Source organism: Chiloscyllium plagiosum, unplaced genomic scaffold, assembly GCF_037043375.1.
Source record: "Chiloscyllium plagiosum isolate Xiang-an unplaced genomic scaffold, Cpla_swu_hap1 HiC_scaffold_5, whole genome shotgun sequence".
NCBI lineage: Eukaryota > Metazoa > Chordata > Chondrichthyes > Orectolobiformes > Hemiscylliidae > Chiloscyllium > Chiloscyllium plagiosum.
Genome location: NW_028270143.1, coordinates 11,211,343 through 11,230,215, shown reverse-complemented (window position 1 = coordinate 11,230,215; position 18,873 = coordinate 11,211,343). Strand labels below are relative to the sequence as shown.

Sequence of the window (18,873 nt, the reverse complement as noted above, 5' to 3'; positions counted from 1 at the left end):
TCTTTGTCCTGATAATGGAGCCCCTGAAAGTGTGCATTCCACAACAGTTGGCATCCTGAGTGTTTTAGACAGCACCCCACCCCACTCATAATGAAGACCATAAGACAGAGCAGAAGTAGACATCCAACCTATTGAGTCTACTCTGCGATTAAACAGTTTGTACCTGATGTGATAATCCTCAACTCCACTTTCCTTTTTGAGTCATAGAGTCGTACAGCTATACAGCATGGAAACAGATCCTTTGGTCCCACTCGAATTTGCTGACTAGATATCCAAAATTCATCTAGTCCCATCGCCAGCATTTAGCCCATATCCTTCTAAAACCTTACTATTTGTGTACCTTTCCATTTTAAATGCTGTAATTGTACCAGCCTTCACAACTTTCTCTGGCAGCTTATTCCATATACAGACCATCCTCTGCATGAAAAAGCTGCCCCTTGAGGTTCCTTTTAAATCTTTCCCCTTTCACCTTCAACCGATATCGACTCCCCTATCCTGGGAAAAAGATCTTGGCTATTCATCTTGTTCATGTCCCTCATGATTTTCTAAACCTCAATAAGGTCACGCCTCAGCCATCGATGCTCTGGGGAAAATAGCCCCAGTCTGTTCAGCCCCTCCCTATAGCTCAAACCCTCCAACACTTGCAACATCCTTGTAAATCTTTTCTGAACCCTTTCAAGTTTCACAACATCCTTACTCTTGCAGAGAAAATAGAATTGAACACAGTAAAAGTGGCCTAACCAATGTCCTGTACAGCTGCCACATGACCTCCCAATTTCTCTACTCAGTGCACTGGTCAATAAAGGCAAGCATGTCAAGTGCCCTCTTCACTATCTGCTCTACCTGTAACTCGAAGGTTTCTTTGTTGGGCAACACACCACATGAGCTTATTACTACATGTATAAGTCCTGTACTGATTGCATTTTCAAAATGCAGCACCTCATATTTATTTAAATTAAATTCCATATGCCACTCCTTTGCCCATCAGCCTATCTGATCAAGGTCCTGTTGTACTCTGAGATAATCTTCTTAGCTGCCCACTACACCATACATTTTGGTATAATGTGTAAATGTGGATGTACCTACTAGAGAAGGTGCAAAGCTTGACTTAATCTTGGGAAATAAGGCAGGGCAGGTGACTGAGGTTTCAGTGGGGGAGCACTTTGGGGCCAGTGACCATAATTCGATTAGTTTTAAAACTGTGATGGAAAAGGATCAACCAGTTCTAAAAGTTGACGTTCTTAATTGGAGAAAGGCCAATTTTGACAGTATGAGGCAAGAACTTTCAAAAGCTGATTGGGGGCAGATGTTTGCAGGTAAAGGGAAATGGGAAGCCTTCAGAAATGAGATAATGAGAGTCCAGAGACAGTATATTCTTGTTAGGGTGAAAGGAAAGGCTAGTAGGTGTTGGGAATGCTGGATGACTAAAGAAATTGAGGGTTTGGTTAAGAAAAAGAAGGAAGCATATGTCAGGTATTGACAGGGTAGATCGAGTTAATCCCTAGAAGAGTGTAAAGGCAGTAGAAGTATACTTAAGAGGGAAATCAGGGGGCAAAAAGGGGACATGAGATAGCTTTGGCAAATAGAATTAAGGATAATCCAAAGGGTTTTTACAAATACATTAAGGACAAAAGGATAACTAAGGAGAGAATAGGGCCCCTCAAAGATCAGCAAGATGGACTTTGTGTGGAGCCGCAGGAAATGGGGGAGATACTAAACGAGTATTTTGCATCAGTATATGCTGTGGAAAAGGACATGTAAAATATGGAAGGTCAGGAAATAGATGGTGACATCTTGAAAATTGTCCATATTGCAGAGGAGGAAGTGCTGGATGACTTGAAATGCATAAGAGTGGATAAATCCCCAGGACCTGATCAAGTATACTCTAGAACTCTGTGGGATGCTGGGGAAGTGATTGCTGGGCCTCTTATGAGATATTTGTATTATCACAAGTGAGGTGCCGGAAGACTGAAGGTTGGCTAATGTGGTACCACTGTTTAAGAAAGGTGGTAAGAACGAGCCAGGGAACTGTAGACCAGTGAGTCAGACGTCGGTGGTGAGAAAGTTGTTGGAGGGAATCCTCAGGATATACATGTATTTGGAAAGGCAAGGACTGATTAGGGATAGTCAACATTGCTTTGTGCATGGGAAATCAAAGTTGTTGAACAAGTAACAAAGAGGATTGATGAGGGCAGAGCGGTAGATTATATCTATGTGGACTTCAGTGAGGCATTTGACAAGATTCCCCATGGGAGACTGGTTAGCAAGGTTAGATCTCACAGAATACAGGGAGAACTAGCCATTTGGATACAGAACTGGCTTGAAGGTGAAAGACAGAGGGTGGTGGTGGAATGTTATTTTTCAGTCTGGAGGCCTGTGACCCATGGAATGCCACAAGGACCTGTGCTGGGTCCACTATTTTTTGTCATTTATATAAATGATTTGGATGTGAGCATTAGAGGTATAGTTACTAAGTTTGCAGATGACACCAAAATTGGAGGTGCAGTGGACAATGAAGAAGATTCCCTCAGATTACAATGGGATCTCAAGAAGATGGGCCAATGGGCTGAGAAGTGGCAGATGGAGTTTAATTCAGATAAATGCGAGGTGCTGCATTTTGGGAAATCACATCTTAGCAGGACTTATACCCTTAATAGTAAGGTCCTGGGGAGTGTTGCTGAACAAAGATATCTTCTTGAAAGTGGAGTCGCAGGTAGATAGGATAGTGAAGAAGGCATTTGGTATACTTTCCTTTATTGGTCAGAGCATTAAGTACAGGAGTTGGGAGAGCATGTTGCGGCTATAAGGACATTGGTTAGGCCACTGTTGGAATGTTGCGTGCAATTCTGGTCTCCTTCCTATCGGAAAGATGTTGTGAAACTTGAAAGGGTTCAGAAAAGATTTACAAGGATGTTGCCAGGGTTGGAGGATTTGAGCTATAGGGAGAGGCTGAATAGGCTGAGGCTATTTTCCGTAGAGCATCAGAGGCTGAGGGGTGACCTAATAGAGGTTAAAAAAATCATGATGGACATGGAGAAAATAAATAGACAAAGTATTTTACTTGGGGCGGGGAAGTCCAGATCTAGAGGTTTAGGATGAGAGGGAAAAGATATAAAAGAGACCTAAGGGGCAACATTTTCATGCAGAGGGTGGTACACATATGGAATGAGCTGCCAGAGGATGTGGTGGAGACTGATACAATTGCAATATTTAAAAGGCATTTGGATGGGTATATGAATAGGAAGGGTTTGGAGGTATATGGGTCAGATGCTGGCAGGTGGGACTGGATTGGGTTGGGATATCTGGCTAGCATAGACAAGTTGGACTTGTCTATGCTAGCCATATTGACGATCCCTAATCTGTCCTTGCGTTTCCAAATGCATGTAAATTTGCCCCTCAGGATCCCCTCCAATAAGTTGCTCACCAGTGATGTCAAGCTCAACTGTCTTTCGGTCCCTGCCTTTTCTTTACCACCTTTCTTACATAGTGGCACAATGTTAGCCAACTTCCAGTCTTCTGGCACCTCACCTGTGGTTATCAATGATACAAATATCTCAGCAAGGGCCCAGCAATTACTTCCCTAGCTTCCCACAGAATTCTGGAGTACACCTGATTAAGTACTGAGGATTTATCCACCTTTTTGCATTTTAAGACATCCAGCATTTCTCCCTCCATAATATAGATATTTGTCAAGATGTTGCTATGTTATTTCCCCAAGTTCTCTAGCTTCCACACACAATATTCAAAAAGGGACGTAGACAGAACCCAGGGAATTATAGACCAGTTAGCCTAACATTGGTATTGGGGAAAATTCTCAAATCCATTATACAGGAGTTTAAAGCAGAGCATTTAGAAAATGGCAGGATCAGACAGAGTCAGCATGGATTTATGAAGGGGAAATCATGCTTGACAAACCTATTGGAAATCTATATCGAAAGTGTGTTGCTGGAAAAGCACAGCAGGTTAGGCAACATCCGAGGAGTAGGAAATCGACATTTCAGTCAAAAGCCCTTCATCAGGAAGGACCTTTGCCTGAAACATCGATTTTCCTGCTCCTCGGATGCAGCCTGACCTTCTGTACTTTTCCAGCACCACACTCTCGATTCTAATCTCCAGCATCTGCAGTACTCACTTTCACCCTGTTGGAATTCTATGACAATGTAACTAGTAGAGTTGACAAGGAGGAACCAGTGATGTGGTTTATTTGGACTTTCAGAAAGTGTTTGACAGGGTCTCGCATAAGAGATTATTGTGCAAGATTAAAGCTCATGAGATTGGGGAAGTTTATTAAGATGGAGAGGAAACTGATTGGCAGAGAGGAGACAAAGAGTAGGAATTAATGGGTCCTTTTCAAATTGGCAGACAGTAACTAGTGAAGTACCATTGGGATTGGGATTGAGATTCCAGCTATATATATCACAATATATATGAAAATGTTTGGATGAGGGAACAAAATGTAGCATCTTAAAGTTTGCAGATGATACCAAGTTGGGTGAGTGGATGAACTGTGATGAGAATACAGAGATCCTTCAGCATGGTCTGGACAAGTTGAGTGAGAGGGCAAATTAATGGCAGCTGCAATATAATTTGGATAAATGTGAGGTTATTCACTTTGGAAGCAAAAACAAGAAGGCAGATTACTACCTGAATGGCTATAAATTGGGAGAGGGGAGCATGCAGCGGGTCCTGGGTGTACTTGTACACCAGTCACTGAAAGGTGCAGCAAGCGGTAAAGAAGGCATATGGTATGTTGACCTTCATTGTAAGAGGTTATGAAGGCAGGAGCAGGGATGTGTTGCTGCTTTTATACCGGGCCTTGGTGGGGCCACACCTAGAATGTTGTGTGCAGTTTTGGTTTCCTTTCCTGAGGAAGGATGCCCTTGTTCTCGAGGGAGTGCAGCGAAGATTTTCCAAGCTGATTCCAGGGATGGTGGAATACTGAGGGACTGACGTATGAGGAGAGATTAACGAGGCTTTAATAATCTGTGCTGGACTTCTGATGAATGAGCGGGGGGATCTCATAGAGACTTATAAAATTCTAATAGGACTGGACAAGGTAGATACAAGGAAGATGTACCCAGTAGTGGGTGCATCCAGAATCAGGGGTCACAGTCTGAGAATTCAGGGTGAACCATTTAGGAAGGAGATGAGGCATTTCTTCACCCAAAGAGTGGTGAGCCTGTAGAGTTCATTATTACAGGAAGTAGTTGATGCAAAAATATTGAATGTATTCAAGAGGTGGCGAGATTTAGCACGTAGGACAAATGGGAGAAAGCAGGATTAGTTGGATGATTTGCTATTGAGTTGGATGATCTGTCATGATCGTGATGAATGGTTGGAGCATGCTCAAAGGCCCAAAAGCCTCCCCTTGCTCCCATCTTCCATGTTTCTATTTTTCTCCACAGTAAACACTGTAGCATATTCCTTTAGTATCTGCTCCATCTCCTGCAGTTCCACACATAGATGGTCATGCTGATCTTAAAGGGGCCCTATTCGCTCCCTAGTTACGCTTTTGTCCTTAATGTATTTGTTAAATCCCTTTTGATTTTCCTTAACCCTATTTGCCAAAACTATCTTATCTCCCATTTTTGCCCTATTAAGTACAACCTCACTCTTCTAAGGATTCACTTGATCCCTACTGTGTATACCTGACGTATGCTTCTTTTTTTTGACCAAAATCTCAATTTCTCTAGTCATCCAACATTCCATACACCTACGTGTCTTTCCCTTCACCTTAATAGGAACATACTGGCTCTGGATTTCTGTTATCTCGTTTTTGAAGGATTTCCACTTTCCAGCATGACCCTCTACTTGCAAACATCTGAACCCCCCACCCCCACCAACTTTTGAAACTTCTTACCTTATACCATCAAAATTGGCCTTTTTTTCAATTTTTACACTTTAAGATCCGGTCTATCCTTTTCCATCACTATTTTAAAACTAATCACTGGCCCCAAAGTTCTCTCCCGCTGACACCTCAGTCACCTGCCCTACCTTATTTCCCAACACTAGTTCATGTTTTGCTCCTTCACTAACAGCTGGATCCACATGTTCAATAAGAACATTTTGTTGTACACACTTAACACATTCCTCTCCATCCAAGTCCTTAACACTATGACAGTCCCAGTTTATGTTTGGGCAGTTAAAATCCCCTGCTATAACTACCCTGATATCCTTACAGATAACTGAGATCTCCTTACTTCACAATTTCCTGCTGACTGTTGGGGGATCTATAGTACAATCCCAAAAAGGTGATCATCCCTTTCTTACTTCCCACTTCCACCCGAATAACTTCCCTGGATTTATTCCCAGGAATATCGTCCCTAGGTACAGCCATAATGTTATCCCTCATCAAAAAGAACATTTCCCCTCTGCTCTTGATACCCTTTCTATCTTTCCAATTGCCACCGATACCCTGGAACATTAAGCTGCCAATCCTGTCCTCTCTAATACCACAGTCCCATGTTCCCAACCATGCCCTGAGTTCACCTGCCTCACCTGTTAGGTCTCTACCATTGAAATAAATGGAGTTTAATTATCAGTCCTACCTTGTTCTCAACTTTGTTCCTGCCGGACTGTTTGACTTGCTCCTTTTCCCACCTGCAACACTCTCAGACAGGTGCCTTTTCTCAGTATTTCCTTGGGTATTTACACCTACCCCCACTTACTAGTTTAAATCCTCCCGAGCAGTTCTCGCAAATCTCCCCGCTAATATGTTAGTCCCCTTCCAGTTTTTGTGCAACCTGTCCTTCTTATTCTGGTCACTTCCGGCTCAGAAGGGATTCAAGTGGTCCAAAAATGTGAATTCTTCTCCTCTGTACCAGCCCCTCAACCTTGCATTCATCTGCTCTATCTTCTTAGATCATGGCACCAAAAGTAATCCAGATATTACTACCTTCAGGGATCTACTTTTTAACCTCTTGCATGATTTTCTATATTCTCTCCTCAGAAACTCATTTTCTTTTCCTATGTCATTAATTCCAATGCATACAATGACCTCCTGCTGGTCCCTCTGCCCTTTGAGATTATTCTGCACCCTCTCCAAGATATCCTTGAAACACATCATTCTGATGTCTAATTGTTGGCCTCAGAAACATCTGTCCGTGCCTCTGACGAGAGAACCCCCATCACAATTGATCTAGGAGAAAGTGAGGATTGCAGATGCTGGAGATCAGAGTCGAGAGTGTGGTGCTGGAAAAGCACCGCATTCCTGACCTGCTATCCATTTGCAGCACAACACTATCACAATTAATTGTTTGGAACCTAACGCGCCCCTCATGATGGTAGAGCCAATCTCAGTACCTGAAACCTGGCTATCAATGCTACATTTCCCTGAAGATCCATCTTCCCCTACATTTTCCAAAACAGAGACAGGGACAGCCACAGGAGACTCCTGCACTACCTGCCTTACTCTCCTATCTATCCTGGAGGTAACCCATTTACCTGACTGTATCTGCGGTTTTTTTTTACCTTCCTGAAACTGCCACCCATCACACTCCAGCTCCTATAAATTCCTCCTTGCTTCTAAATGAAGTTCCAACTCATCCATGTGATCTGATAGGCTTCACAGCCAAACACTCTTCTTGCAGACATAAGCGTCTGGAACATTGAAATGTTCCCTAATCCTCACATCCATCAGGAAGAGCAAATCATTGTTCTAAAGGCTATCTTTGCACCTTAACAATCTACAATCCAGAAAACAGCACTGTTTTATTGCTCTAAAAACACTGCTCAAGAATAACTTAGAACTTATGTTTTATATTTTCACAGTTTAATCAAGCTATAGAGCTCAATAAACCATATGATCAAACAACCTCACTTGCGATGGAGAATTTATAAAATAAAAGTAAGGTTACACTCTATAGAAAAGCCACTTAGCTGGTCCCCTGCTGTGAGCTCTCTAGGGTTTCTCCAAGGTCAGCTGTGAATGTTTGTTTAACTCTATTGTCCAGAGAGACTTGAAACTAACAGCAAAGGCAGTCAGCTGAGGAAGTTCACTGCTCAGTCAGACTCCTATGTAGGTCCACTGATCCTTTTCTCATCTCCCACTGTTATTTGCTCTCTCTCTCTTCATCCTTTTTTAAAGTGCCATTGTTTTGATCTCTTTTTGTCCCAAAGTTCCAAAACAATGCAACAACTCATAAAAGTGTAATTACTGCTCTAAGAATTCAAGGAAATAATCTCTAACACTTAAAATCCCTCAAAAAAGGCGCAGTTGTTACAGCCACAATTTTTCCCATTCTCTATCTTCGATTGTCCAGAATCCTTTATTCCCATAACCATTGATTCCATGACTGATTATTGTAAGCTGTGACAATCACCTTCATTCCTAAGTTAAATATATCCTTTCACTTCCAAAAATTAATGGGATTCCTCTTCCAATTTGTTGCAAAGGAATTTCTCTTTGACTCATCTTTCCCTTAAGCCCTTCAGTAAATTACAATTAGTACCTAGCAGTTCATGACAGAGTATTCCAATCACGATGCCTCTTTTGGAATTTAAACATTAACTCTAGCAACTTCTGCAGAGTGAGAGATAGGCCTGCTGTGTTTTTGCAACACATTCTGTTTGTGGTACATATTCCAGCATCCACAGTCCTTTGTTTTTATTCTGGTGTCTCTTTGCGTGTGTAGAATGATTATCTTTCTTCTTATTCTTCTTATTACTCTAATGTTAAATGAATCAATTACAACATACATATTCAAGTTCTCTTACCTTCTTGTTGGTATCGTTAGCTTTGTGACATTTATTTGAGGCTTAATTTCTTTGTCTATTCTTTCTATGTTAATTATTTGACTGGTCAGAAAGGTTAGGGGCAGAGACACTGCCGCCCTTCCAACACCTGCATCCACGAAGTTCCAGGTAAGAAGGATAACAGCAGTCTTACTCCCCAGAGCCAAGATGATGCTCCTGAGTAGTCACTTCAGTGTCTCATCATGACTAGTAATTAATGAGGATCTCGAAATCCAGGAGGCCACCAAGCAAAGTCTTCAGATTTGGCAGCATCTTAACAAGAGGTAGAGCCATGGCATGGAGGGCATGGTGCCTAGCTGATGGGTATTTTATGTCTGACTGATGGGCTTGGCATTGAGAATGCTGAAAGCCATTGTTCCTGAACTTGTTTCCTACCCCCTTAACTCCAACATACTGATGCTTCTTTTAAATATGTTGCCTGGACATTGCCCAATGAGTTAGTGACAAGGTCACTTATTTCCTGACCAACCCCTACCGAATTTGCCAGGCACCTCTTCCATGGCAGTATGATTAAACATGTCCAGCCTTCCTGCCTACAAAGGAAGTTTTACCCACTTGCAGCTGTGCAATTGTATCATTTCAACTGCCCTCTATATCTAGTAGTTAATTAATGAATAATTACTAATTAAATACTTGACAACCAGTACTTATACCTCCACAAAAGCTTTAGCATTGTATTGTTCTAATTCTGATATAGTGCACACTTTCTAATAATGGCAGTTATTAGCGCATTTGGAGAAGATTTGTGGCTCAGGTTAAGTTTCTAGATGTAAGTTTGCTCGCTCAACTGGAAGGTTCGTTTTCTTATGTTTTGTCACCATACTATGTGTCATCAATGAGCCTCCATTGCAGCACTGGTGCTAGTGACCCGCTTTCTATTTAGGTTTCTATTTAAGTGTTTACATTTCCTTGGTTGGTGATGTCATTTCCTGGTTAACATTGTTGTGGAGAAAATGTAGAGAATCACCAGGAGACGCAGAGAGTTCTTCAAGAAGTAGGTCTTTTATTTGCAAACAAAAAACCTTGACACTGAGAAAGCAGATTCTCGGATGCCCACGAACCTCAGGGTCTGTGGATTTTTATATCTATTTTTGTCATGTTTCTGTTAGCTTATCAGCATGTCCAACTATATTAATCAAAGTACCTCACTCTAGCTACACATTAAACCAGTGATGTTAGTTCCCATTATCTCTTTAGTTGTACATTCTACTTAATGTTATTCTAATGTCTCGGTTAGATATTTAGTGCTAACTCTTGCAACGATGGTCTTTCATTCCAGACCCTACTTAATATTTTCCTAATGTCATGATTAGGTATTTAAAATCACCTCTGCTACAGTGATCTTCTGTTCCAGACTAACCTGTCATGATAGATATTTAGCTATTCCATCTATTACAATAGTCTCCTGTCTCAAGCTGACTCTACTAACTATTAATTAGATATTTAATGTCATGTCCCAAATATTTATGGTCCCAATCTTGTCATAATGAAACTTAACAGGGAAACTAGCTCTACTAACTGTTATCTCATCTCGCCACAGTGACCTTTCAGCTTCAACCTTACTCTGCTAATTGGTGTAAGAGCATTCCACTATTCTTATCCCATCCTGTCTTTCACAGACCACAGATTGCCAGTAGTCTTCATACTTTAACCCTTCCCATGCTTTCCATAACATCAGGTTATGTGGTGATGTCATTTGCTGTGATGTCATTTGCTGTCATTTCTTGTTCCTTTCCTCAGAGGGTGGGAGGTGGGGTCCAAATCAATGTGTTAGTTGATATGTCTGGTTCCAATCGGAACTCAATCTACAAACACATTGATTTCCTCTGAAAAACAGAGGAAATTACATCACCACAGCAAATGATATCACCACAGAAACTTGCGCCACCACAGGAAATGGCATCACCAACCCAAGGAAACCAAACACATAAACAGAAAGCGGGTCGCTAGTTCCAGTGCTTCACCGGAGGCTCACTGATGATGTTAGCTAGAATGGCGAATGCAACATATTGAAAACGAACCTTCCAGCTCAGCGAGCAAACTTACATCCAGAATAGCAGTTGTTGATTTACCTGCTCCATTAAGTGCATAAAATTGGGAATCAAATGCTGGAGACTGAAAAAACAGTTGAAGAAAAAAATGCTTCCTCCCTTCCTTCATCCAGGACACTACTTTTTGCTGAAAACATTATTTAAAGAACCTCTCTAGTCTATGGACTAAATTTCCACTTTGAACTCAACTCCTAAAAATCGTCATTGGTCTGTGCCTTGCACGAGTGGCATCCCCTGCACATTGACTTCCTTTCTTTGTAAGGTTTAGAGTTCAAGCATTCAGCAAAACATTTGATAAATATCTGTGCAGACAACTGCTCAGAATCACTTCTCCACTGGTCCCACAAACCCTGGGTATCATCACATTTTCAAGGTACATTTGTGTAGTATTGTGTGTTAAAAGATGCTGCCAACATTATTCTGTCCTTAACAGGGCATAAAGGCTATTTGAATTATGGTAGTGGAGGAACAAGGCTTAATGAAGGCTTAACAAGAAGAGACTCTTGGCTGATCAAGATGAAGTTTACTGCATGATAACAATTAGGTGAAACTTATATTAGCATGGCAGAATTTGTTACTTACACTTTTGGCAAACATTTATGATACATCTAGAGCCTACAAGATCTAAAACTATTTTCCCAATTTTCCCATGTAAAAATGTATGACAACAGGAGACTGGATTAAGTCCCACACAGTCTCCAAGATTAACTCTTTCAGAATCACTACCCTTTACAACTTTCCCCCACTTTCACCGCTTTCTTTATCACTAAAGTTAATATTTATACATTCATGAATCCAATTGCATTTATCTCTACCCCAATTCTTCCAAGAAATCCAGTTTCTCAAATTCAGGTGATCTGGAGATCTCACAATTCTTCCAGATACATTTGCTTTCAACTCTATCAATAAAGACATCGATTTGGACCCAATGGTTGGTTCTTGGGTTGAGGACTGTTGATCCTGATTCTGATTTTCTTGATGGTTCAGATCTTGACTTCCCATGTTCTCTAAAATGTCTGTTTTTTGGATGAACTTCTATCTTTTGGATGTACTTCATAGAAAGTATCACTCCCTTTGACCCAGGGAGTTGCTTCACTGTCATATCTGGAGGACCTGTAATCTATTGAATGTCTTTCACAGGGGAACCTTTCCCTGCTGAATCAAGCAGTTGCCCATGACAGCCTCTGGGGGACCTTAATCTCATGAATTTCCAACATGAAGATGGCTGCTCAGCGGAAGCAAATACTTTATTCCTTGCATTATCATGTATTGTATAACTCAATTTTTTTTCTTCTGTTTGACTATATCCCAGAAATCTGGAAATATTTGCCATTTTTCGCTGGACGTAAGGCAGCTAATCTTCAGTTTGTGCAAGTAAATCTTTATTCTCAATCTGCTGCTAGATCTGTGTTGAAGTAAATAATCTCCTTACTTCAACCTGTTGCTGAGGTTGGACATCTTCATTCCCTTTTTGTGGTTGTTGTATTGATGCATCATCATTTTCCTATCCTCAGTCATGATATTGAGGATTGCTGCCTTTTATAGCATGACCACTGTCACTGGTACTGATAACGCTACTTTGGAATATGAGAAATTGAAATGTTTCTTGAATTTTTTTGTTATCTCATTATATAACACCAAAATCAACTTTGCAATAACAATTAGCTCTGCAAACAAATTCTGTTCCTGATCCCTCGATGAGCTCACCTGGATGTACTCTTCATTTTTATTGTCAGTATTTGCTTCAGCTTGCAAACACCTCCACCATCTGAGAGTTCATCAGCGATGATAGGAATGAAAAATATTGCCACCAATCATGTACTTCTGACTGTTAGCAGTTTGCATCAATTCTCTCATGCCAACATGGGTAATGTCTTTGGAGTGCGTCTTTTTGCATTTTGCTATGAGTCTGTGAGGCCCAGTGAAATCTTCTATCAGTTGCCTGTTAATCTCTTAGATGATTAGAGTTTGTTCCTGACTGGTTTCTCTTTGTGGAGGAGCAAGCGAGCGCTGCAGATGCTGGAGATCGGATTTGAAGGGTGTGGTGCTGGAAAAGCACAGCAGTTCAGGAGCATCTGAGCTTCCTGATGAAGAGCTTACGCTTGAAACGTCGACTCTCCTGCTCGTCGGATGCTGCCTGACCGGCAGTGCTTTTCCAGCACCGCACTCTTCGACTCTGGCTTCTGTTTGAATCGACTTACCATAATTATGGTTTCCGTTGATTTATTCTCTCTCGCTTTGAACTTGCTGAAGAGCTTCTGCTCCCTCAAGGACATTGAGGTCAAAACATATATGTTTGCTCAAAAGTGGAAGTAGTTTTTGTAAATCATATATACATTCTTAACTCTCTTACACTATGTGTGGCAGACAGACCTGTACAAAACTTGAGAGTGATGCCACTGGAGTAATAGTTTCATACCTATTGACTGTAAATTTTATTTTTTCAAAAAAATTTTGATCTTATAAGATAGAGACAAACACCCCAATATCAAGTTTAAAATGAATGAAATATTATTGACAAACAGGGTCTGTTGAACTCAAATCTCTTGGAACATGAATTTGCCTAAAAATGCAGTTTCTTTTTTTCTAATTTTCTAATGCTTATGGCTTGTGGTTATCCATGAGGTTGTAGTTCTCCCACATTAAAAGCATTACAAAAGTTGGCATTTGACATTTTACTGCTCTATATGTCTACGATATCTCTAAACATCTTTTGAAAATCCTATAGACCATAAGACATAGGAGTGGAAGTAAGGCCATTCGGCCCATCGAGTCCACTCCGCCATTCAATCATTAGCTTTACAAACTTAGCATTTTGTGGTCATAGTGGACACTGCTTGTGCTTGTGAGGTTTATGCTGTTCCAAAGCACTGACACTGACATTTAGTATATGTTGCCTGGTATAGTCTTTGTGTTATCTTGTCTTGTCACATGCCTTTTTTTAAGTATTTAAACCTTATAAAGTGAACAGATTGTGATGCTGTCCTTTGATAAGTCTGCCATCATTTCAACATTTGTTTGTGATTTTCCTGGTTTCAGTTACCAGCACAATCTAAATAGTTTTCTCCCGTGTGGTATGTTGAAATGTAATAATTCTGACAAAAACTTATTGATAAGTTCATCATTAATTCTCTCCCTTGTGAATTTTGATTTCAAACCTCTCTCGTCATAATCTTCCACTAATCATTAATCAAATTATAAATGATTCCTCAAGATGCTGACCTCTTCTCATAAATCTTGCTTTTCTTTCAAGACTTTAATTTATTTTCAGATTAAAGTAATTGTCATTGTTCTGTAGCATCTCTTTAAAGATATTTGTGAATTGTTTATGTTTTGGTGATTTATAATGTTAAGAACTATGGGTCCTGTTGAATGCAATAGTATATTTACTTTTTCCATGTAACTGCCAGATGTGACTAATCTTTAAGCTTCTTCTGGTTCACTGTTGGAAAAGGCTGAAAATAACAGGAACTGATAAGAGGCTTTCCAATGTACTGTTGTGTGAATGGAATTATGCTGAGTCATTCAGGTCTGCTAAGAGCTAAGATTGCAGGAATTTAGGAACTATTGTTACTTGTAAATAAGGCATAAACTGGATGAAACATTCAGGATTGGTCCTCAATTGAGGAGGTCACATTTGCAGACAAGGCATCATTTGCAATTCCCATGGCCTTTGACCCAAGTCACACATTCTCTGAAATTTGCAGCAGATCTTCACAGAGTTCATGCTGAACCTCCATCATCTGCTACCTCATGGATAACTCTGGAGTCATCAGCCAAGGACTCAACCGGAGCCTGACTTTCCATGCCAGCCCAGCCACATCCACATGGTGGACAATTAAATGACTCACTGGAGGGGGAGACTCCATCTTCCGCCATTTGAATCAAGTTGTGGATCCATTTTAGCATCAACATTTCTAAAATGTTCCAATGAAGAAGAGATGAGTTTTCATAGCATTATACATTTTACTACAGAGGATAATCAATGGAAGATCGATATAACATAATACCTCAGAAATATCAGAATTCCTAGCCAAGTCACGAGCATTACAATTCTAAAGTACTTGTAAGTTTGAACAAAATGTTAAGAAGTTACAAATACCGGTGCACAATCCTTTATCCGAAAGGCTCAGGACCAGCTGTTTTTCGGAATTCAGAATTTTTCAAATTTCAGAATAAGTGGCAGTTTCATGGTGAAATTTGAAAAAGTATTTCCAAAGAACAGACTTACTGTGAGTAAAACAGGCCCTGAAACAAAATTGAGGCCTGCCAATGCTGGGCCACGCCCCCACAAGTCACATCTGAGTGACACACATCGAGTTGGTTTGGAGTTGGGTTACCTGTTTGCACGCCAAACAACCTTGTTAATGAGAAAAGAACATCACAAAAAAACCTTCAGACTTTGGACCTTTTCGGATTTTGGGATTTTGGATAACGGGTTGCCTACCTGTATGTGAATCAGGAGCAGGAGTAAGAAATTCATCCCATTAAGCGTGCTTCACCAATCAATAACATCACTGATCTGGTTGAAACTTGATTGTAACCTGAGAAGAAATTTCACTTAATCTCCATTTTAATAAATTGACTCATTATTTTTAAAAGGTGCACCCTTCTTCTAGATTCACCCATAAATGCAAACATCCATTTCACATTTACCTTTTCAAGACCCTTCTGAATTTTATGTTTCAATCAAATCATTTCTTATGCTGCTAAACTCCAGCAGAGATAGGCCCAGTCTCAGAAGACAACACACCATTTCCAGGTATTAGTTCCAAAAACCTTCTCTGAATTGTGAAATTAGTCAACAGAGGCCAGTATCCCCAGTCACCATGTCACCCTTTATTTATATGTGGAGAGTTCTTGACACTGAGAGCCAGCCCTCAGAGCCAGCTCTCAGAGTGATAAGGATGTCTGACACTCCTTTTTATATCTGTCAGCCAGGGTTTCATGATTGAACTCAATTAACAGCCCCAATCAAGGAACTCCTATTCTATGAGGACGACCTGGCTGACCTCATTACAATGAGTCCAAAATTCCCCCAGAAAGTTAATTCTTCCCGAAATAAGATGACCAATCTTGTTCATGTACTTAGGATGTCATTTCCCCAGTGCACTGTAGATAATATAGAGGAACCTTGATTGTCCAAACGAGCTGGGTGGGCACTATTTTGTTCAGATGACTGATTATTTGTATAATCTATTTTTTTTAAACATGGGAAGCCATACTGATCTAATGCTGTGCTCTACCGGAGAGTCAGTTTAAATCTATAATTTTGATGAGTCTGCTATTTAAACAAACTAACCTTTGCATTCTGCAAATTACAGGTTAAACTGAGAAGGACTAAATCCTTACCATCACATAAATATATGAAATCTCAGCATTAAACAAGGTCCCACACAGCTTCTACAATCACAAGAGCGTTTGTCAGTTTCTGTGAACTCCGTGTCATGATAGAAAGACAGAAGCACAGCCTCACACATGCATTTACTTTCTCTGCCATTCTTTCATGAATGCCCAGTAAAGTGACAGGAATAAAGCACTTACTTTTGTAAAGGGCTGTGTAACTAATCTTTACGTAAAAAATATCCAGATTGAGGTGATTGTGTTCCTTTATTTTTGCCAGTGTTTTCACATGTTCTTCAGTACAGTTAATCCAAATCGACTTACCTCTTTGATGTAACGTTTTTGCAGGACCTTGAGATCTTCTTTGGATAATCCGAAATTCGGATAATTGATATTCTGATAATCGAGGTTCCTCTGTATTCTTCTTTGTTATACTTGCTTCCAAAATGAATGATTTCACATTTTCCCATAGTATATTACATTGCCTGATCTTTGCCCACTCACTTAACCTATCAATATATTTTTTAGCATCTATGTGCACTCTTCAAAGCTTATTTTCTGACCTATCTTTGTGTCATCAGCAAAATTGGCAATCATATCTTGCAATCCTTTGTCTAAGTAATTTACATAAATTATAAACAGTTGAGGTCACAGCACCAATCCTCAAGGCTTGGAAATGCCGGTGTTGAACTGGATTGTACAAAGTTAAAAATCACACAACACCAGGTTATAGTCCAACAGGATTAATTAGAAGCACACTAGCTTTTGGAGAGCTGCTCCTTCATCAGGTGATTGTGGGTTTTTGGGTCTGAAACTCTGTCAATTAGATATTGCAGGTGGAAATTAAATGCTTTCCTACACAATAGTTGTGGTTACATTTCAAAATAACTCACAGTATAATTGCATGCTTTGAGGCATTCCAGTGAGCCAAGGGAATGATCATGCTCTGATTTCAAATGTTCTTCAGTATGAAAAGCTTGTTGGGCAAGTTTTCCTGTGTCTGTTCTCTATCAATAATGCACTGAGCTCAGGAATTTACTATTCTGCCCTGATATCAGAAACAAGTTGTTCAGCATATTTCCCTCCCATTCAATGCATATTTCATGGGAGTCATCCTAAAAAGTTACTATTGATTCAAAGTTTCCAACTATACAGGAATCTTAACCTTGCTCGAAACTTAAACCACATGCCTTCAGCAATTTTCAAAGATATAGAATGCTATGAAAATAAAGTCCTATATAAGTAGATGAATGCTTCTGCATTCTTGATTTCTCGCATTGCTCAGATACTAAGAGGAGACGTTAATCTAATTTTAAAGGGTTTCACCCTGTGTAAATGTTTGTTTTATTGTGCAAGCAGCAGATACAGAAAAATATCTGTTGTCTAATGGCAGACACACCTGTCATATTATAGTGAATGGCACAATCCTTCCCTGACCCTTTTGTTCCCAAGATAGACATCCTAACACCATTTGGTTTATCAGCTGGAATTCATTTAAATCATCATATTAAAGCAGACCCAGCAAGGTCTGATACAATTATAGCCACTTTGAACCCATTCGATTGAATTTCAACCTGAATCGTGCAAAAAATGAAAGCTATTCCCTTGTACATCTCTTCAGTTTTTTTTCACAGTGATCAAACTCCTTTTGGATAGACGTAGGCTTGGACTGAGATTACCCTCTAATCACTTTTCAGAATAGTTGTGGGGGCAAAATGGGGGCATTTTTTTCTGTACAGACTCTCCACAAGGTTTTGAAATAGCCATCTGACACACTAATATGATATATGCATACTGTAATGCACACAGGAAAAATATACAAGTGACATAAATTATGGCATACTGACAATTATATTTAAAAAGCAAATTTTATAGTGATATTGAAATAAAATTTGAACATGTCCTAAAGTTACCCAATTTTACAATGTGTAGATTTAGTTAAAATTGAAACTACCAGCTATTGTGGGCGCATGTACAAATCAAATCCTAATTGTCATGTAGGGAAAGGGTTAAGACAAATATTATTGGAAAACCTTTAGTGCTATAGGCAATACAATCATAAAAGTAAATTTCTTCAACACTGACCCAATAAGACCTGTTTGTAAAATGGTTATAAAGGTTCACCCTACTGGAATTTTGACTCAAAGTCTGGAGCAGCTCCCAAGCTTTGATGTCTGTGTAGTTGTCACTTGTCCGACACAAAGGGCTTGTGTGCTGATAGCTATTCCAATGTCCTCAGCAGTGCAAAGATCTTTAACTAAAGTGTATCATCAGGCTTTGCTTTGTTCAGAAATGTCTGCTTGCAAATTGCGGAGAATGAGATTCAAGTTGTATCATTGTATGTCCATTAGATATATTATTTTGTTGAACCGTAATTCTGCCAACACATATCCCTGACTCCATGCTGAGAAATTGTCCACTAGTAAGGGGATGGCTGAAATGAACACAAATGATGCATATTCCTAACTCCCTACCAACTTATTCAAAGGACTGCAGCTATCAGAACAGCATAATGCAGAAACAACGTAAATCAAAAGACACTGCAAAAAAACAACTGACCAAGTCATCCTTGGAAGAGAATCTGATCAAGCAACAGATTTCATCAGCTGTGACTGATTAAAACAAGCAGGAAGAGAATTAATTGATTTCACCCTGTCACCTCCTGAGTGCACAATGAGATGTCATCCCATCCTTTAAGGATAAGATACAGTGAATCTCACAAACA

The 18,873-nt window shown here is 40.0% G+C and overlaps 1 protein-coding gene across 2 annotated transcripts in view; it reads right to left on the bottom strand.

Moving 5' to 3' along the window:
- Positions 1–16,629, bottom strand: part of LOC122548194 (antizyme inhibitor 2-like) — a 125,429-nt gene extending 108,800 nt beyond the window's left edge. The window contains exons 1-2 of one of the 2 annotated variants that reach the window (XM_087986993.1): positions 16,473–16,629; positions 15,253–15,349 (exon numbers count right to left, since the gene is read on the bottom strand). The gene's annotated coding sequence lies outside the window, so the exon portion shown is untranslated. The remainder of the gene's footprint in view (positions 1–15,252; positions 15,350–16,472) is intronic. The other variant, XM_087986994.1, reaches the window with a different exon arrangement.
- Between the last annotated feature and the right edge of the window lie 2,244 nt (positions 16,630–18,873).